General features: G+C 34.3%; 1 pseudogene; it reads right to left on the bottom strand.

The window, feature by feature from the left end:
* Positions 1–7,895: 7,895 nt before the first annotated feature.
* Positions 7,896–23,216, bottom strand: part of LOC136851240 (cell adhesion molecule DSCAM-like) — an 81,125-nt pseudogene continuing 65,804 nt past the window's right edge.

Here is a 23,216-nt window from a genome sequence, read left to right as displayed (position 1 = left end):
TTGTATACACACACACACACACACACACACACATATATATATATATATATATATATATATATATATATATATATATATATATATATATATATATATATATATATATATATATATATATATATATATATATGTATATATATATATATATATATATATATATATATATATATATATATATATATATATATATATATATATATATATATATATTTACTTTCAACAATCGTTATGGAGTGCCATATTCATTCTTAAGTTCTAATGTGTTTTCCATCTTCTTGCATTTATTATCTTCTGCCGAAAGCTGCTTCAGCGATTCATATATATTTTGGGAGCAGTTTTCTCCACATTAATCATCTCTGAGGGCAGAATTGTTTCAGTTGCATCTATTAGTCATGTTGTTGGACTTTTCCCGATTCTCAGGGGTCAAAGTTAGTTGAAAAATACTGATAAGCTGAATTCCGGCATTTTACTGGAAGAACAAAGAAATGCGTCCGGTAAACTTATTCAGTTGCTTTGCTGGATCGAAAGCGACTTATTTTTGTTAAAACAATTCATTCTGTTGTCGGAATGATTGTTTTTTATTTATCTATTTTTACTTAGCCTTGTTCACTTCTTTTCGTTTTTTGTTTTTGTTTGGCTGCAAGGAATGATTTCTGATAAATCTAAATTTCGTCCTTTCTGGGGTTTGAAAATAAATTTTTTTATTTGTTAATACTATTTTTTCATTGCACGAAAGATTCGGGGTTACAGTGATCTAAATAAATTTCTTTTGAAATCGGTTATACACACATACACACACACACACACACACACACACATATATATATATATATATATATATATATATATATATATATATATATATATATATATATACACACACACACACACACACACACACACACACATATATATATATATATATATATATATATATATATATATATATATATATATATATATATATATATATATATAAGAAGCAATGCCATGAAAGAGCCATAACTTTCACCTTATTTGCTGCTTTCCAAATCTTACAAGAGTTTTGAAGTTTTGCACAGCTAAAGGTTTGATGACCTATGCAGTACTATTAGCAAAGTTAATTGAAAGTTGGGGCTTTTTGGACTTCATGGGCGAAATGGAATCTTTCTTTATGAAATAAATACTCATATTTCCTATAAAATATATCAATAGCTTTCTCTCATTTCTTTATTTGGACAAATCCCCAATTCTCATACATTTGGCAAACAGGGGTTGCAAGATCTGAACAGTCCTATTTAATGTTTCGAATTTGTGGAAGCGTAGTTAAAATCTCTCTCTCTCTCTCTCTCTCTCTCTCTCTCTCTCTCTCTCTCTCTCTCACGATATCCAGATTCAAAGGTAAAAGGCAATCTGAAATTTTAAGCGAATGGTGAAAGCATTGATCATAGATAAGATCCAAACAATTCACAACTGCAATGTCACGCGCAAATACTGAGTAAAAAAAATCGAGAGAAGAAAAGAAAATCAATAGAAGTGCGTGACAGGAACGGAAATAAGAAACTGGAGAGTGATAAAGAAGTGATTAAAATTCAGTACGTCGACCAAATTTCTTCAAAAGAAAAAATGAATTCCAGAATCAGGATTTTGTTCAGTCCCCAGATGAAGCAGCAGAGTCAGAGATGCAAGGAGCCTACTTTTAAGTGAAAAGAAGTTCTATTATTTGGGTGAATGAAATCTGCTCATCAGTCATATATTTATAAATGGACGTCCAAAGTTTGTCGCAACTATAAATACTTTCAGTAAACAATAATCTATTATTGTGCACTAGTGAACGTAAAACCTCTATAAATCCTCAAGTGGAAAGTATTTAACATCTTTTAATTAGTACCTTTAAAGATAAGAACAGTCCTACACTTAATACCAGCTTCACCCTGACAAAGATACGTTTTTGATAATAAATGCCAAAGGAAATTAAATAATATCCTACATTTTTTAAGCCAATAAGGATGTTAAAAATCCATTTATTAGTATTTTCCAAAAGAGATACAAAAATGTGATGCTAATATTTTTCGGAGGACAGCAAAACGACATAATTGCTAATAAGAGCAATAATTATTTCTTTTGGAAAATACTAACAAAGGGATTTTCGACATCCTTATTGGTTTAAAAAATGTAGAGGTATTATCTAATTTCCTTTGGCATTTATTATTAAAAACGTATCTTTGTCAGGGTGAACCTGGTATTAAGTCTAGGACTGTTTTCATCTTTAAAGATACTAATTAAAAGATTTATTGAGGTTTTATGTTTTCTGGTGCGCAATAATAGATTATTGTTTACTGAAAGTATTTATAATTGCGACAAACTTTGGACGTCCATTTATAAATATATGACTGAGGAGCAGGTGTATTTAATTCTGTGGCGTATATAGAAAAGAGACTTCCTTGAATTTCCACTGACAATAAGAAATCTGTTTTTAGTGAAACTGCATCTCTGTCAGAGTTGATCTAGTGATTTAGCGAATTGTTTAGACGTTCCCTACAAGACCTCTGTTGGGCCTTTTTTGTCATAAAACACCCGGAGTAGAACGAATTTATTTAATTTCCTTCTTCTGTTAGTTATTTTGTTATATGAACAATGCGTATTCTAGCGCTGCAAACCTTTTAATGTATCATGATTATATTTTAGCTTAATTTCCAGAATTTTATTGAAGGGAATTGTGGAAGTACTGAATCGCACTTGGGATGCATTAACTGAAGCTTGTTTAGAGTTCATTGTAATTCGATGGGTTGTTCTCTTCGTGAGATTCAATGCATTACGATTATGGCAATTACGTCAGAATTTACATACCGTAAGTGATTATTGTAAGATAATTTTAATGTTAATAAATGTCACTTTTACATGTTTTTTTATGCGACAGATTTTTATGGTCTCTGAGTGACGTCAGAACTCGAGTAGTTCAGTTATTTAAACTCAGAGTGCAACAAATACCGTCTACTCAGCCTGACTGAGACATTTCCCCAGCACTGAGAGAGTCTGCAGGATCCCAACAACTTGTAACTTTCTGCTTGGCTGGAATAAATACTCTCTGATGAGACACAATCATAGATGGGATCTTCCAGATGCCGGGGAGTAGGGAGCGGAAGAGGAGAAGGAGGAGGTAAGAGAGAGAGAGAGAGAGAGAGAGAGAGAGAGAGATGGAATAAAAAAAAAAAAACATACTGGGTCGTAGATTCAGTTGAAAATACGTCGAGCAGAGAAAAGGACCGGATTCGGTGTATGAACTCCATTATCTGGAACCGATTTGAAACGTAATAAGTAACAGATTATGACAGAGAATCTCGACATCTTTTCCTAGCGAATGCTTTGTTGCTACACACGGAACCACAGATTAGGACCACTTACAGGTAACCGCCATTCATTTCTCCGGGAGAAAAGATTCATAGCTGATCGAAATTTCAGGCTGATGTCTTCATTTCTTTTAACAAAGAAGTAAATATCGTAATGAGGCACTAGAAGTTTTTTTTCACAAAGCAGAGCTCGTTTTCGTAGGTCATCTGTTAACGTTATCTTTGTTCCAATTCTTCTTCCTCTTCTTCCCCTTTAGTTTTCTGTAAAAGAAAACTACTGAGATGGCCTTTTGTCTATCCATCCGCACTTTTTCTGTCCGCCCTCAGATTTTGAAAACTACTGAGGATAAAGGGCTGCAAATGGTATGTTGATCATTCACCCTCCAATCATCAAACATACCAAATTGCAACCCTCCAGCCTCAGTAGTTTTTATTTTATTTAAGGTTATAATTAGAAATGATCGTGCGTCTGGCACCACTTTAGGTGCCAATAACACAGGCCACCACCGGGCCGTGTCTGAAAGTTTCATGGGCCACGACTGAGAGTTTCATACAGCATTATAAACTGTACAGAAAACTCGATTGCGCCGAAGAATCTTCGGCACATTTTTTACTTGTTTATTGATGAGTCATATAATTTCACATTATTAAAAAGTGTATCATAAAGGATTTAAATATATAATTTTTGTAGCAACATTCTGTAGGAATTACATCCAAATGTTCTCGGAATTATATAACAACCAGTCACAGCGTGCACCAACACGAAAAGCCCATCAGGAGCTAATCGAACCGGCCAGCACTCAGTGCATCCTTGTCCTTAGGTACTCTCGTGCTTCTTGGATGGCAAGGCCTTTCCTTTCCAATGCCTCCTTGACATTTCATTTGCATTGTCACAGAGGCTGTACTATTTTTATTATTTTGATATATAACATCAGATGCTCGTAAAGAGAGAGAGAGAGAGAGAGAGAGAGAGAGAGAGAGAGAGAGAGAGAGAGAGAGAGAGAGAGAGAGAGAGAATGTCTTTGCTTATATGCGCTTAGATTGTAACAATAAACATCTATTTTATATCAGTTTCACGTAAATTCTAAATCCATTGACGAACATTTACAGTCATCCAGACAGTGGATTGAATTATGCCTGGTAATCCAATTGACTGGAAAAGCCACCCATACAAAAACTGTCGTTTTTCATAGGGTGGTGTGCGACAGGAATTTTCGTAAACAACTGACCCACCGGGACAAATTAAATTTGACACGGGAAAAACACCAACAGTAAATTCATAGATTTCACGAGAATCCTTCGCATCTGATTTTTATTTCAAAACTGGTTTACTTCTCCTGTTTTGCTCCTCTGGACTTACAATCGTCCGGAATAGTACTCAGTTATTTTGTTTTGCTTTGATTTCTGTCCTTCACATATTTGCGCTTATGCTCTAATACTCAGGAGTTTTACTAAACGACTGTGACTTTCATTTTAACTATATATTGCTTGGCGGGATTTACTTATGACTTGGTTATTAATCAGCGTAAATTATCTCAAATTACAGAGTCAAGAGAGAGAGAGAGAGAGAGAGAGAGAGAGAGAGAGAGAGAGAGCAGCAAGTCGAGGTCACTCAAGTGTGCGGTTTCTCATCGTCATGTTCACCACCATTAGAAAATACAGCACACCCCTTGGTAACTGTGTCCTTGCTAGACGATCGTAGGCCGAATAAATATTCCTCGAACGTGGGCAAAAAAGAAGAAAAATTGACAGGGCAACCACATAATAGAGAAAATATTATGAACCGAAATTCTGAGTGGCACCATAAGGATACAAGAGAAACGTGGACTTTGTAAAGTAGTTTTCAGTAACGAGTAAGGGTGTCTTATTTCTTTATTGTCGCAGATGTCGGTAAAACTCCTTATGAATAAGTATAGTTGCGTAGGATACGGGGCCGTCGTGGTCGTAATTTTGGGAATTCAATGAATGCCTTTAATTTGATATTCTGTTGGCTGTATTCCATTTCTTCGGCCAGCATCTTCCTCAATAAGGAATGTCTAATTAATTATGTTTTACACACACATACACACACACACACACACACACACACACACACACACACATATATATATATATATATATATATATATATATATATATATATATATATATATATATATATATATATATATATATATATATATATATATTTGTTGTGTATGTGTGTGAGATATAGTTTTCATTAATTTCGTTCATCGATTTTCATTTTTTCTTACAGAAAACACATAATCTCAGTAAATTGCTCTAGAATACAATGCAAATTATATCATATAATCTGCAAAACAAAAACGCCCAGATACTTAAAAGTTGTCTGTGTAATCATTTTAGATGACTTCGTTCATAGAGATCTAAAAGATGTGTATGGATATCTCGGTTTAGTACTGTTTATCAGAACGGCAATATTTACTCGGTTTCCGTTATAAACAGGCTCATCATTGCATCACCATATAGGTAATGATAATTTATTTAATTTTTACACATTTATATTTATATTTCACGGTGTTAAAGGTCAGCTGGAATTAATGGCAGTAAATGATGTGCCAGCTAGAGTAGGTTGACCAAATCTATTTAAATTCGCAAGAGCGTTCTTTATGATGTGCAGAGAAGCAGGAAAACACAAGTAACTGGATGTTTCTTGACGTTGCCATAGTTTCTCTCCTCTCTCTCTCTCTCTCTCTCTCTCTCTCTCTCTCTCTTGCTCCATTGCTAAAACATACTATACAAATATAGTATCGCTCACTCTCTAAAAAGAAAAAAATAATAAAATGAGTAGCTCTACATATAGGCCTAGGCTTCACAACAGCACCTCTCTCTCTCTCTCTCTCTCTCTCTCTCTCTCTCTCTCTCTCTCTCTCTCTATTATAAAACATACTATACAAGTATATTGGCTCAATCTCTAAATAAAAATAAAATAATGAAATGAGTAGCTCTGCATATAGCCTAGGCTTACACAACAGCAACTCTCTTGGACTCTCTCTCTCTCTCTCTCTTCTCTCTCTCAGAGAGAACACTGCATTCGTTCCTTTTATTGTTCCCCCATGTTTTTCGTTGGAATTGCTCAAATTTAACTCTTGAAACATTATGGAAGATCGCGTTTCCGATTACAAAGCATTCCGTTCATTGAGGTGTCATAAATTCATTTGCCTTTAGTTGGTTATGTCGAAAAATTTTTATTTTGCTCAGAACTGAAGCAAATTACAACTTAACACTTACTGTAAAACTTACTACTGCATTTAAGTTTCAATGATTTTAAAAGATATGTTTGAAAGTTATAGGAACGTCAATAAAAAGCAAACACATTAAGACTGAAGCTCCTCCCCCTTCTAAAGTTGCCAGATGCCGTATTAATTAACACTATATATCCGAAGATTAAAACTGTATCTTCACTTCCTTGTCAGTGTACATATCCAAAAGTTTGCTTAAGATACTAAATTAATTCACTGGCTTAAAATTTTTCCTTTGTACATTTTAGATTATTTTCTGTATGTATATATATATATATATATATATATATATATGATATGGTATATATATATATATATATATATATGTATAATTTTAAAGATATATATATTTTTATATATATATAAAATATATATTATATATATATATATATATATATATAGAATATATATATATATGAATATATATATATATATATATATAACACTTTATAAAATATATATATATATATATAAAGTCATAGTCCTATATGTAAAAGCACCATATATATAATATATTATATACATCATTTTCTGAAATATCATCCCTTTTCTTCTCAGGGCAGAAACATTACTCCATTGTCAGAGGTGAAGCTGCGAGCCTTTCTGCCGTAACCCATGTATGTTTTACCTGTAAAGGATTACGTTCCTACGGTGTCTATCTTTACTTTAAGGGCACCTGTTCAAGCACTAATCAGACCCAAATATTGATTAAATAGTACATAACTGTGAGTGTGTAAGGTAAAATATGCCCCTTTTTGGACCACACAAGAACGTTTCCTCACGCACAGAGAGAGAGGACACACACTCAGATTTTCCATTATATTTAGAATCCTCCTTAATGCTTTCAAACACAAACTGAATGGAGTCTAAATAGTAATGAAGCTGACAAAGCCTTCCTTATCGGTCTTTCAGAGATACTTATCACGGCTGAAGCAAATATTAATCACTTGGTGAAAATCTTAATATTTTTTTAAAAGATCCTGCATGAAAGAGGGAACTGAATAACACTACGGAAGCTAAGGGCAAAGTAAGATAATAATTAATCTATTTCAGTTTACATCAACAAAAACAGATTATGCAGAACGCACAGTAGTGAAAGTTTTCATTGTTATAAATGGCAATTATAATAGATTAATAGTAACTGAATGGTCGTGTTAATATACATCTAATGTGCATAATTTTTAAAGAAGGATATTTTTTCCAAATAAAAAATCCTCGTAGAGTTTTTCATAGAGAAATCATCAGATGAAACAATATATTTTGCGAACACTTTATAAAAACTATGTATACAAACGAAAGTCAGCAGTCCTCATGTAAAAGCACCAGTGCGAATATCTTATTACATCATTTTCTGAAAGCATCCTTAATCTTGGGCAGAAACTCGCCATTGCGGTTCAGAGGTGTGACGAGATTTTAGTGCCATGTCAATGGGCACATCAGATCTATGTTCATTTCAGTGCACCAGGAAGAATGCGCTAAGCATCACGCATACAAGATGAGTTCTTCCAAAATTGTCATCTCGACTTCCGGGCATCGTAGACGCACCATTTGGATGCTGCATGGCGGCTGTCTCCTCATCTCCTGAAACCCACAAGTTGAGAAGGTGTTTAGAGGAAAAGTAAATCTATAATTAAAATCAATTTGTTCAGAACTTTAGAGGTAAGCTAAGACACAGTTGACAATAAATGGCTTACATACTTAACCATAAAAACTGTATGGAATCTAGCATAGTTATTTATTCAAAAAAACATTACAAGCTCTACAGGACTAAAAGTCCTCATTGTCTATGGACAATGAGGACTGTTAGTCCTGGAAGATTGTAATTATTTTGAATAAGTAACTGCTAGATACCATACAGTTTCAATGAGGTCCTGTTAGTAACTGTATTAATGCACAGAACAATTGTGTAAGTGATAAAGTTAACATACATACACACACACACACACGCACACACACATATATATGTGTGTGTGTGTGTGTGTGTGTGTCTATCTGTTTGCATCAGTGTGTGAGCATCGATGCCTCCAGCGCCGCGTGACGCAAGGGGCTCTGTGAAATTCCGCCAATTTTTCAGGTGATTTGTCTTCCACAACCTCCACTTATCTCCGGCCTCTTTCTCTTAGTTGTTATCCCAGTAGTACGTCTGGGTTTTCCAACTCTTCTAGCACCTACAAGTACCAGGCTGACACTTTCATGTACTATTATCCCTTTCATCTTTGTTTCATCAACATTTGGATCTTTTATTATTTCCCTTCAGATTTCTTTTTTCATTGCATCTTGTCATCTGACTCACATATCTATTTATAGCTTTATTTTCAAATCGACAAAACATTAGATATTGCCTCTGTGTCATACTATGATTCCTGTCCGTACAGCAACAGATCGCATTAGATTTATGTATAATTTTATTTTGTGAGTAATTTCAGTGTATTTGATTCTCAAACATGTTTCAGCCAGCCCATTGTTTTATTTACCTTTTTATGAAAAGATAAACAAACCAGTCAGAAATTTGTAAATTAATAATTATATATATATATATATATATATATATATATATATATATATATATATATATATATATATATATATATATATATATATATATATATATATATCAGCCTGCCCATTGTTATATTTGTTTTTTATGAAAAGATTAACAAACCAGTCAGAAATTTGTAAATGAATAATCAATAATATATATATATGTATATGTATATATATATATATATATATATATATATATATATATATATATATATATATATATATATATATATATATATATATATATATAAAGATATTGAGAGAGTGAGAGGAGTACACACCTATTAGGACATGAAGCGTGAGATTGACGGGATCTGTACAGGTGCTGGTACAAGTGTACACCCCAGAATGAGCTGAAGGAGGCCTTAGGTCGTATGAGAGTCGCCGTGGCTATCGGAAGCCCGACAGGCGTCGGCGCTCCTGTGGTAGTCGGAGGAGACGGAGACGTTGACGCCGCCGTTGACTGTGACGTATTTTCGGACCGTGGGAGGTATGGGTACTTGAAGAGCGAGGATTTCGTGGGAGCGTGATGTTCGACGTCCTCCTTTGGGCTGGAGTGACTCTCTGGAAGGAGCGTGGCCGAAGCAGTCACTGACGGCTGTGCTGAAGTTGCCTGGACGCGCCCTTCTTCGATCTCAGTGCCCTCTTGCAGCTGCCGAAGGAAATGATTGCATATGAAATTTCTTAGAGCGATTTTCAACATTATGAAGGTGGTGGCCATTAACTCTATACAGAAATTCATGCGAGGGAACTGGTTTTCTCTCATTATAAAGGTGCTGGCCTGAGTATACGTGTGAAGTCAAACCTAGTATCACACTTGATTACCCAAATTCTTGTATGTTATCAATTTGACTACGCTACTAAAAGTGACCACTGATCGAGCAAATGTAGACCTACTTTGAACTGTTGGGATCAGTGACTAGCGTTTAGTAATTAGAGAAAGGTATTTGTACCTCTGCTTATATGGCTGTCAAGATCAGAAACTGCACCAAAACCGATATGAACCTACCCTCGACTTGATGACACAAATGCTGAAAGGAAGGAATACTACTTAACATAATTATCAGAACACACAAACACGTTTATAACAGCCGCCTGGAATTCTTGTCACACTGCCTTCTTGTATACATTTATATATTTTCCATCATCGTCTTTTTATTTTTAGAAGGGGTTCCCTGGAAATATTCTGAAATATATAGTACACACGCACAGAGAGAGAGAGAGAGAGAGAGAGAGAGAACCCAGGTGAATCCTTAATATCCGTTCAGGTACAATCTAGCTTCCCTTCCAGATATTTTTTTTCAAAGTACCACTATTCTCGTTTTGAAGAGAAGAATTTCATATTCTCTAACACGGATGGGCAAAGAATGTCCATATCTTTTCCGTGTTTAATTTCTTTCGTATGAGCAGCGTCTTTGTTCTTTGTAACAAAAGTGATTAACTTTATACCGTAATATCCGTTATCCATAGCGGATAGAATACAGGTAGCCGAACGTATGACGGAAGTTACAAATCATAAGAATTTTGAGTTCTACAGGGACAAATCGGATGTTTTTCCTTTGGGTAATATGACAAATTTTAGTTAAAAGTGTATTGTTAATGTACATTTCAGTGTCGACTATGAAAATGGAATAGAGTGCTGCTCATATGGATAAAATCGGGTATAAACATTGTAGACTGATATATTTATTTTTTTATTTTCTATAAAAGAAGGGTATTGATATGGCTTTGTCCGTCCGCACTTTTTCTGTCCGTCCTCAGATCTTAAAAGCTACTGAGGCCAGAGGGCTTCAAATTGCTATGTTGATTAGCCACCCTCAGTAGCTTTTATTTTATTTAAGGTTAAAGTTAGCTATAATCGTGCGGCTGGCAACGATATAGTACAGGCCACCACCGGCCCGTGGTTAAAGTTTCATGGGGCGCGGTTCATGCAGCATTATACTGAGACCTCCGAAAGATAGATCTGTTTTCTGTGGCCTTGATTATATGCTGTACAGAAAACCCGACTGCGCCGAAGAAACTTCGGCTCATTATTTACTTGTTTTATCATGTAATCACTCAGTTCCTAGCAATCCAAATAATTCTCCGCACTCCTAAAATCTTTGGCTAACAATGTGGTCAACACAACAGCTCATTAGTCATTGGGCTGCTTCAGTCATTAAAATCTAAATATTTCCACCGCCCAGTCCCCAGACTTCATCTTTGGTTTTGGGTTAGCAATGAAAAGATGATTAACTCTCGGTTTAAGATCCACTCTCCATTATTCGCTAAGTATTCCGATGCACATCCATAAGGAGCTGTACCTTGTGGCCCTTGTACCATGCAGGCGAGGCCGGGTAAGGGCATCCGAACACCTCACAGACGAGGACGACGCGACTCCCAACTTTCAAGTACACATCCGTCCCGGGCCGGACGCTGGCCACAGCCTCTGCAAATGCATCAAGGAATTCGAGGGTCAGAGAAAAACAGCACCCGGACCAAACTGGAAAGTATAACAGGATAATGTGCTGTTTAAACACATAAAAAAAAAAAGCGGTTGATGTAAAATACGGCGTGAAGTAAAAAAATAATTGTTCCGTTGAGTAACAAAGATGTTTGGAGAGACATTAATTAGGATTAGCGCTGAGTCATATGGAAAAATGATATATGGAAAACAGGAAAATGTATCTGCGTCAAGTGCAACGGAAATCAAAGGCTGTTTTTATACTATTCATTTTGCTCATTCGAATGGCGGTTAAAGTTATTTTTAGAGTTTGCAGTGTTCTCTGAAAATGAGACATTCTCTCCTGAAGTTGGCTGGCATTACAGAATAAGCATTGCTTTTTGAGAAATATGCCTCACCCTTTTGTTAAACATGAAGCCTTCACTCAGAAATAATTGGCTTTATTCCAAGAATGAACAATTCCAGAAAATTCGCTCTTCTTTAAAAAAATGACAAAACTTGGAAATAAAACTTTCGCTTTGGATCGCATAGTTTTTGAAAAAGTAATATTTTCTCGTTGAGAAAATAAATCCTTTGTAATTTACCTGGTTGATGAAATTTGCTCCAGTTGCTTTATTTCGTTTGAAAATATTTACTACCGATGATATAGTCAATATGTTTTCAGCTAATGCAAAGTGAACACATTCAATTTTAATGCAGAATTATACCTTAAGATTGGATTCAATAGCCAGAAAATAAACTGTATAAAAATGCGTATAGAACATGCAGGCCTCCTGGACGGTTTTCACTGGGTATCATAACCACTTTCGGCTGTATTTAACAAGATCGGAAATGAAGTGCTATCACATTTAGGCTAAAAATAGTGAAATTTGTTGTTGCATTTGTTGCATAAAACCTTGATTAGACTTTAGCTGTACCTGACATACCTGTAACCAGGAGGGTGACAGAAGTTGACATTGGTGGGCTGACTGATACCTGGCACAGGTAAGTACCAGCATCGGATGGCTGGGCGTGATGAAGTCTCAGCGTCCACCTGTCTCCTCCCCCCGGATTCACTGCCACAAATCTAAAAGGAGCCGAAATTTTGCCCATAGTTACAAGCTCTTCAACTTTATATATACATACATACACACACATTCATACAAAAATATATAAAACACACACATATATATACATATATATATATATATATATATATATATATATATATATATATATATATATATATATATATATATATATATATATATATATATATGTGTGTGTGTATGTATGTATGTGTGTGTGTGTGTGTGTGTGTGTGTGTGTATACATGGCTAATACATGCATTAGGCAGGGCTTTTTGATCCGATTGTCAAACCTGCAAATTTCAAGCATCAGGAACCGAGAGCCTGACTCCTGGAGAAGGGAATTATTAGGACTGATAAAACAATAACAGTACTAAGAGTCATTAAGAAGTCGTTGCTGTAATTGCGACTGGCGAAACCAGTATCACTAACCAAAGGCACAGACAAAAGATAAAGAATGATTGCAACACAATATTGAAGTCCTTATTGAAAATGTATAAAATCAGCCAGAGTCCTGCGAGACACATTGCAAGACAATTTCAGTTATCTTCAAAAAGCGCTGCAGATCGGTCTCAGATTTTATTCCAGAATGTTATTGCCTGAAAATCCCCTTTTACCTGTTATCAGACGTGTAGGTTGTTTCACCAGCTGTCAGCAAATGGATGTCACGAGCTCGAACCCAGGATACCTGGCAAAGATTCACAGAGTTTTGTATGCTAATTCAAATAATATCAAAGTATTTTCAAGGCACAGTCCAAATTTGTTAAGAAGAATAACATTCCATCGCAAACATCGTATGAACGTAAAAACATAATAGAAGAATCAGTAATTTGTTATGAAGATTATATCAAACAAATATTAAATTAATGAAGAATGTTAGATTAAAACATTGATAAAAATTATAAAAAAAAATTGTAAGATATATCATAAAAGGGTCGTGAAAATCGCATTTATGGCAAAAGGAATTTATGGTCAGTTCACTGTGATCAAAACATAACGGGTGAAATGAATACTGATTAACAAATAAACATATGATCAAAGCAGGCATAGTTGAGAAAGGCTTCATTGAAAGAACTTTTTGTATCAATTACGTGAAATAAAATTAGATAATTTTGGTATACGAAATAAAGAGCACAAACATAAACAATATAACCAAGTTAGCTATAAAAAAGGTCTCCTTATGGAACGTAGTAGAAGAGGAATTTCTAACCGTATAGTTATGGAGGTTCTTCACAATACAGGTAAGGTAGGCGGTCTGTCCAATAGGCGCATGCGCGTGAGCGTACTGAGAAGTATTGACAAAGGACGGGCCAACCAGAGTTGAGTATTGGACACTCTGACGCTTGTGTGCTGGTAGTTCCTCTTCTCCTGTAATGAAATAATTGAAGACGTGGATAAATCGATGTCAGTGGAATCAGAAGGAATAAGGGATGCAAAATATTTAGTCAGAATACCAGAATATTTTTCTTGGAATCAATGCAATATAGGAGACTTAATTACTACAATTCATGTTATGACACAAAATCACTACACTAAATTATTTGAGTCTAAGCGATGTTTCAAGAATCAAATAATAAGATTTTCGAATCCAAGTAATGTAGAGAAAATAAGAATAAGAGAAATGGAGGGTTAAGATCCATATAATTTAATCAGTATCAGAGAACAAAAGAATCATTACCAATTCAGTTCATTCCGAATCAGGCAACGGAAGGATTGAATCATTGTAATATAAACAAAGGTTTCATGTAGTGAGTTTTTAATCAAGAATCAATGTATGAAATTGAAAATCATTATCTACAGATTGAAAAATCATCGTAATAATATGTTTTTTTAAATCTAAAACGTTTCAAATATTCAGGAATTTCTTATGAATGTCATAATCAGGTGTTACATTAGAGAATCACTGCACCGAGGAACTGAAAACATTTCCATTGACGAAAAGCTAACAAACTGAGTTATCTTATACAGCAAACTTTTGTTTTCAATATATTTCACTCACACAAAACATAGCTTTCAAAGTTCAAAAATCTTTGCAATGAAAGAGGCTTTAAAATCTACTCAACAATGTAGAAACGTTCAAGATAATTTAGTAACACACACACACACACACACACACACACAAAAATCTTGTGTGAATTTGTACTAAGTACACATCTACTCGAGCGTATTGCTTCCCTCACTTGAGTTTGTTTCAAATGTCCTCAACTGTAAAATCAGTCTTCGAGTTTTACAACACAAACGTTATAGACAAAAGACCCGACGCAATTATTTAAACAAAGCCTTCATTTAATAGCTATTTATATCGTGAGGTACATTTGGGCGTCATTCTGAAGGTCAAAGAGGGGGAAAGTTGTTGTAAGCTGGTTAGCCAATGCATCTAATAAAAGCTTAATCATGCATCCACAAAGATAAGGGGCGGCACCTTTGTTTCACGAAGTAATCTTTGTGCTTTTTATACTCCGACAAGACTGACGGCTTTTGTTTTATCACGGTTCGTGGTAACATAAAGCCTTTAACTCATCTGATTACATGGCACACAAGGAAAGAAATAAATAAAACCAGAGAGAAAGCGGAAAACAATGTTATTAACTTTTCTTTGCCCATCTTCGAGCCATTCTAATTGAATTGAGTGTTTTTGCTCAACTAGCTTCTCCTAAAATTCCCTCATCAAAGGACGAAAGATTTCCACTTTCTGATTTAGCTTTGAGTTCACACATCTATTTTTTTGCGAAGGCGGAACGGTGCTTATCTCTCTCTCTCTCTCTCTCTCTCTCTCTCTCTCTCTCTCTCTCTCTCTCTCTCTCTGTCCCCTTATGTTGAGTAACGTGTCGTTTCGTGGATATTTTTTTCCATATAATTTTTTTACCACATTACAGATATATATTATGAGTAAATTGAAGGCAATCAATATCGTAATAATCAAATTAGACTCACATCAAAAGCTACGTTATAGATTCCAATTATCTAATCGGTATTGCTTTTGCTGTGAAGTTTTATTGCAAGGAAAATGTTCTTGCATAAATTATTATTATTATTATTATTATTATTATTATTATTATTATTATTATTATTATTATTATTATTATTATTGACAAAGAAATCCAGAGTGGTATAAATGTGAATATATATTGAAATATATATACAAACGAAACTTTCGAGAACCTGCTCGATTCTCCTTCTCAATTTGACAGTCAGACTGAGGAGAATCGAGCGGGTTCTCGAAAGCTCTCGTTTATGTATATACTTCTAATATGCGTTTACATTTACACCACTGGATTCCTTCGCCATTTTGGTGACTCATGCTATTATTATTATTATTATTATTATTATTATTATTATTATTATTATTATTATTATTATTATTATTATTATTATCTGTTTAATGAATTAGTGGATTTTACTTCTAATACACGAAAACACTACAAACTCAGATTTTTATCCTACAAGTACAGGCAACATAATGCACGGCCATTTCACGATCTAATAGACCCCAGGCACTTACCTGGCTCTTTGTCAGCCAGGGCGAGCGTCAGAATGAGAAGCAAAACGATCCAGCCCCACATTTCTCTCGCCCACTTTTCCACTTATCTTCACGGTCTCCGGTGATGAGGAAACGTGGAATAACTCCTGTTAAAAAAATTCTTTTAGGGATTATATACATATACATACACACACACACACACACACACTATATATATATATATATATATATATATATATATATATATATATATATATATATATATATATATATATATATATATATATATATAAAATTGTAGTATAGTGCTTCAACATTGTTGCACTACTTCACTCCCTTTATGATTTCGTAATTGATAAACATAAATACAAATAAAAATTTATATCAGCAACAAATTTTTGTCCCTTTTTACGATTTGATTTCCAACCAAATTAAACTTTCATTCACAGACTGTAAAGAAGTCACATTTAAAAAAACGTTTCTGTACACATATAGATATGTGGAATCCCAACTGCGTCACTTTTATGTCAACATGAACAGAGCATGGAAAAATGAGATACATTCCAACGTTCATTAATGAAAAATAAAATGAAATACCCTTCACGAATGTCAAGGGGGAAGATATCTGCTTTTTTACTTTTCCTTTCACTTTTTTTGACGATTTCAGGATGTTATGGATGATAGTTTGTGCATTTGACATCACTGCTACTCAAAGGGATCAGAAAAATAACGATGCACATTATCTGACTCATTCTTTGCTGATATATATATATATATATATATATATATATATATATATATATATATATATATATATATTTCTAGAAATAGTTAATACACAATAACGTTTATATTTGCAGAGGGTATGCTGATTCAGTATTTTCGAATATAAGTTTTCTTCTGTTAACATTAATAATTTCCTTTCCACTAAGTTCACAAAGACACCTGAGAATTATATACTATTTTCCAAGTTCTCTTACTGGATAATTTTTACCGAGAGGGAAGTAAAATTTAGTATAGAGTGAGAGACAGCGGAACAGATGGACAGATAGATATATGGATATAGCAAGAGAGAGAGAGAGAGAGAGAGAACATTTTTCCATCTTTTTCAGATTATAAAAATTTCAAAGTGAATGGTCACGAGTCTCACTTTCCCGACCCGTAATCTGTACCTGAGGTCGGGTCATAGATTTCCCTAATGACCTTATCAATCGCCCAAAATTCATTCTAATAAACTTACCACATCAACCTAATCCTCAGACACAGGAGGAGACATAATTTCAGCTCATCCTCCTAAATTTCCTCAGCGGGATCTGCATATCACAGAGACTAGGATTGCGAGGACGGGCAAATCCTGCGAATTTAATTGCTCTTATCTTAACGACCATCATGTAAATCACGGCGTGTGGAGCACATAATATCTCAGCGCGTTTTGCATTTCGTTTCAGCTCGAAATGTATTTCAGCACTCCAAAGGGGCGAATTTCGCTTCATGGCGATAAATAACTAATTACAATTGCGTTCTCACGAGAGCTTGTTTGTGGTGATCGGCAATTATTTCAATTATATTTAGATTAGAACTGACGTTCCAGCTGTACTTGTAACGCAATATTTGAAACGTGGTCGCAGTTTTGCCCCAAAACGATCTCGTATTTTATGTGGGATCTCGTCATTAAGAGACTGTAATACTGATGAAAGTCACTGTGGGCCTCTGGCAAATTTTCTTGATGAGTGGTGGAGGTGGTGAGGGAGGGAAGGGGCGGGGAGGTTGGAGAAGAGAGAAATCGTAATTATGATACAATATCATGGTGTTGGGAAGTAATAATAATAGCAATTCGCAAAGATTTAGTTTCATCCGTCATTATCAGACTTGAGAAAACGTCGAACAGTTTAAAATGAGCTGGATTATATATTTTGTCGCTCCTTACAGCGAAGCAAATTTCTCTAATTATGCAGAGAAATTTCATTACATAAAATATGAACGGAGTCCAGTGTTTGTGAAATTTATCTTGACGAGATGGAAATGTCCTTACGGAAATGGCCAAAGTTCAAAACCTTGTCATCATCTATGGTGACCTAACATAGTAAACCCTAACGAGAGAATCATTTAGTAAACTAATATAAACGATAGGAATAGATACTGAGTACGTAAAAAAAAAAAGTAATGTCTCTGCCATGAGCAAAATTATAGACAACTTTGATCTGGCTAATCATATGCTATTGCTCACCAGTTAATCTCCACACCCTATGAACTGTCGCAACAATATAACAACTTGAGGGAGAGCTACATAATTCCTCCCCAAAAGCAGAATACTTGCACCACCTTTCACATCATGGAAGACTAAAAGTGATGAAACAAAGTAACACCTGGCATAGGTTTGTTCAATACTGCTAAAGCCTTTATGAGGACTATTATATTATTAATAAGAAACATTTGTAACTCTTGATCACGTGTTCTAAATTCGCATGGGATTAGTAATCAATATCGTCAGTAAACCTTTCGTACAAGCAAAAGTTTTGCACTAAGGTATATGTCACAATTCCTGTTTCCTGTGAATGTTACGAGATTTATGGACACACAAGCAAGGAATATCTGTATAAGAGCCTCGTGGAAAACGAAGAATGAAGCAATGATAAGACCAGCTTGAACAAATGTGAAATGTGCACTGTCAACAGACCTAATCAAAACCTGAAGTATAAAGCTCCAATATTAGGCTTATAACCCATCTGAGGCTGTAGAGCCAGACTCCGAATGAACTTTCTTGATTTAATGCTGAGGTGTTCGTGAGAGAGCATTAAAGGAAAACAGGATGGGACAGCTCTTTAGAGAATCACAGAGGTTATCAGCCCGTCCTTTCTAGAGAACGAGAGAATCAAAATTCGGCATCAGAGGATCGAAATTCTTCTATTCATCCCCAGCACTACAACGCCGCTCGCACGCAAAACGAAACCCAAACATCGACTTGGAAGAGTAGGCTCCACCCGAGGGTACATGCCCCGGGCAGCCAATCATAATTCAGCACCGATCAAGAACCCCCTATAAATACCAACCCGAGCACCTCGTTTCTTCAGACCTTCTGCAACCACGTCCAGAGGATGACCAACGAGCTGGTCGAAACATGTCGACGGTACCTAAAATAGAACCTGAACCCAGACAAACGATTTCTGATTGGATATTTTAATAAAAGACTTCCCATATTCCGCACACTATCCCTTTCCAACATGAATATTGGCCAGTTGCTGAATAACATCGCTGAGCCTGAAAAGCGAATCATAAGGAAGATAGAAAAAACACTATATAAGATAAGTTCGCATAATACAGCCATCCTTTTTAGTATTATTATTATTATTATTATTATTATTATTATTATTATTATTATTATTATTATTATTATTATTATTATTATTATTATTATTATTATTATTTTGTGGAGGTTTCATCGCAACTTCCACAGCAGTTGTTGGGACTAAGTTATTAGCTTGGAATTCTTCCATTTTCTTGATATTTGTACTGTTTCTACTTTACAAATAATTCAATGTATACAGTTCATCTACATAATGAACCAGTCTACTAAAGCTCGTTTGTTAAATCTACATCTATTCAGGGTGAGAATACAAAAAGACAATCCCTTTTGATTTACCTCAGGTTTCGACACTATAGCCTTCTGTTTGTAGCAAGTCAGGAGCAGTCACTAGAATTAGGATTCAAATGAAAAGCAGTGATACCTCATTTCCCTCAATTGTTAGAGGTAAAGGTCAACGCCATTGTTTTATTTCAGTCAATACAAACCATTGCTACTTCCCTTCGTTTTTTTTTTTTTTATATCATACAGCACCTTAACCGGCGCTCATATACTCGCTGCAAATAAAAAGTAATGGTAGGAGTCAAGATTTTGAGGGCGAGCTATTATTTACCTACTTAATATCAATCAAATGTAACACGATCTATATTGATATGCATGGAAAGGAAAATATATTGAAATCAGTTTGAATGAGGAACATATTGTAATAATCATTGTGTTTTAATAAATATGTTTTAGATGTACAAATAAAACATCTAATAATATAGATAATTAATTTACAAAATGTCTTCATCACCACTCTCTAGGAAGAGGTCATCATACCCGTCCTCGTTGTCTCTAGCGATGTCAATGGTGACTGGTTCCATGCTCTCATGGCTATTGTCCGACTTCCAGTACTCCCCCTCAAAATCACGTGATCGTTTAACAGCTCCTGCCCACACTTCTGGGGTGGCCAAGTAACTATTACCCACCCATTATAGAAATAATTACCTATTCACGCTATAGTAAATCTGGATACGGGTCTTCTCGCTTGTATACAAAGTGGAAAGCCATAGCACAAATCCAATCTCCATATCCTGCTGGTCATTATTGAATTTGTTGAAGCCTAGACTGTGTAAGCATATCCATTCACCTCCTACCTGGTGGATGGGCAGAGTCTCATGACATATTATGTTTACATCACAAATTGTTTTAGGATCCTTGTCTGTGGTTTTCTTGGTTCTGGCATCGGCGACTTCATTTCATTCTATAAATATCAAAACTGTTGAACTTAAGTACTAAATAATACTTGCAAAAATTAGGTAGGGTTATAAAATATAAACTTGCAAACTTCCACCTTTATGCAAGGCTCATAGGCTAAAAGTTAGTAGGTTCCAACCTCTGTTTCATCGGTTTGAATGGCTTAGTTGGCAGTGGTTGTCTTTCAACTGAAAGACCTGGATTTTTCCTTGGGAGTCAGAAATGTAGATGTTATGTAGTTATTTTTCCAGGACTGTATTATAAACTATATTTATATATATATATATATATATATATATATATTTTGGTTATGGTTATATATATGATGTTGTCTAAAAAATGTATATCATCCTATAGTTTCGATGTAATTACTCTTCTATCTATCATGTATTGTGAAATGATAATGATTGTTGAAATACCGTATGTAGTGTAGTATCAGACCTCAAAAGAGTTAGTGATTTAGATAACCTAACAGCATAATTTAGAATGAATAATATCTTCCTTAATAATAGTGTAGTAGCGGGAGAGAGAAATTCGAATTTTAGACCAGATGTGTCATCTATTATCAGTTCAGATAAGAGAGTGCTTTGTTTTGGGTTACACGATGGCAGGTCAAGAATAACAATTACTGCTCCATTCTGGAAACCAACGCAGGTTTTTCATTTTGTTTTTAAAACATGCCAGTCATAATTAGCCAGTTGAAATCTGTTTGATCATGTTAAGATTTCTGCAAAAGCTTTGCTTCATATGAGAAGAAAACAAATGATTTTGCAATGTTACATGTGTTCATACAATTTTTTTTTAAGAAGATGTAATTTTAAATATTAACCAGTGTTGCACTGATGTACATGGCTAAGTGGTTCATGTTTAAGATTGCATTGCTCTGAAAGAATATTTATCCCCTTTGTGTTAAAACATTTTGCTGGAAGTGACGTCACCTTTTTCTAGAACCTTCTCTAATTTTTTTTTCTTTGCCTCAATGACATCATATGATTGTTTTAATTTCCTACTGGAATGTTAAGATCTTTCATTCTGATTTCAGAGACCATTCATACTGGTTATCTTTCTGGAACCATGTTAAAAAAAAAGTTTTTTTCTTTGGCTAGGGAGGTCTCTTTAAGTGGCTATTTTCAAAAGAGAGTAATTATTAACGTAAGGTTACAGTGTTATTTTTCACTAGTATTAATCTTAGCTTTTTAGATCTGAATTTAGTAAAATTGTTTAATTTTTTCTTCTTTGAGTCGCCCAAATAAAAAGTGTGCTTTGTGAATGTTAAAGCAGCTGCAAGTGATTTTGTAGGTAAAGTGAATTTTACTTACTATTTTCATGGTATAGTGTTTAAGAAATTTTTTTTCTTAGTGAAATTTGTGTTAATTGGTGTTTGTAATCTATTGATTTTTTTTTATATATTTGTGATTAAACATTTATTTTTAGCATTTTAAATATTTATTTGATAATTTAATGTTGCATACTTAGGTTTGGTTTTTTCATTTAATAAGATTTTCTTTTCAAATCATGAGTAATTCTTGATAGTTTAAATTTTGCTTGATTAATTTAATTTCTTGATAAATTGAAGTTTTTGTGATTTAATTTTGTTTAATAATTTAACTAAAGAATTAATCAAATTTTTTGTTTTGTTTTCAAGTACAGTAAATTTTTTCAGATTGTGAGTTCAAATTATAAATTTTGAATTTAACAATAAATTTTTGTATTTGAAATTTTTAAAAACAGTGTTTCATTCATTGACCACCTGTGAATAGGATTAATTGTGTGCATAAGGCAAAGTGATCAACATGTTTTGTTCCTTTAGTTTTGCTAAAGTGAATTAAGACCAGTGAAACAGTTAAAGTTGTTTGATGGAGTGAAGCCCTTTTTCTTTGGGTATATTTCTTGTTTAATTGTTGATATTTCACTAGTCTTGATAAACTTAGTTTGATTTTCATGTAATTAATGAGCCTTTTTAAGGGATCACTGTTACCTTTAGAGTACTAAAAAAATTAATTTTTATTGGTATGAGAATTCAGGTTATTTTCCTGGGAAGTGAGGTAAATTTTTTTCTGTGATTAGTTGTGTAATAAAGGTTATTTGGTACTGGGATGTGTTAATATATATATTTTTCCTTTGGGTAGGGAGGTATATAGTATATATTATTTTCTGGAACTGTGTTAAAAATAATATGTTTATATATATATATAAATGGATGTATGTATGCATGTATGTGTGTGTCTGTGTATGTTCAGCACGCTCTGAAATGCATTGAGCAATTTCCAACCAAACTTAGTATATATGACTTACTATCAGGAAAAGAGAATACTGTGGGCCGGGTGAGACATCACTGGGAACTGGGTGACATGTAAAATAACCAAAGACAGATACTAGTGTCTAATCCACTGTTTTTGAGGAGTCCTGGGACAGTTAGTGACCTCACCACAATTCCAATTTCAGCCACGATAGGAAATGGAGGATAAGAAGGGAGTGAAAAATAAAATAAAAAAAATGTCACATATTAGTTTCTAATCTATAGTTTTTGAGGTCGCTGAGATGAATGG

This window comes from Macrobrachium rosenbergii, chromosome 23 (genome assembly GCF_040412425.1).
Source record: "Macrobrachium rosenbergii isolate ZJJX-2024 chromosome 23, ASM4041242v1, whole genome shotgun sequence".
NCBI classification, from domain to species: domain Eukaryota; kingdom Metazoa; phylum Arthropoda; class Malacostraca; order Decapoda; family Palaemonidae; genus Macrobrachium; species Macrobrachium rosenbergii.
Note: the sequence above shows the minus strand (reverse complement) of the source record. Positions and strands in the feature narration are given on the sequence as shown.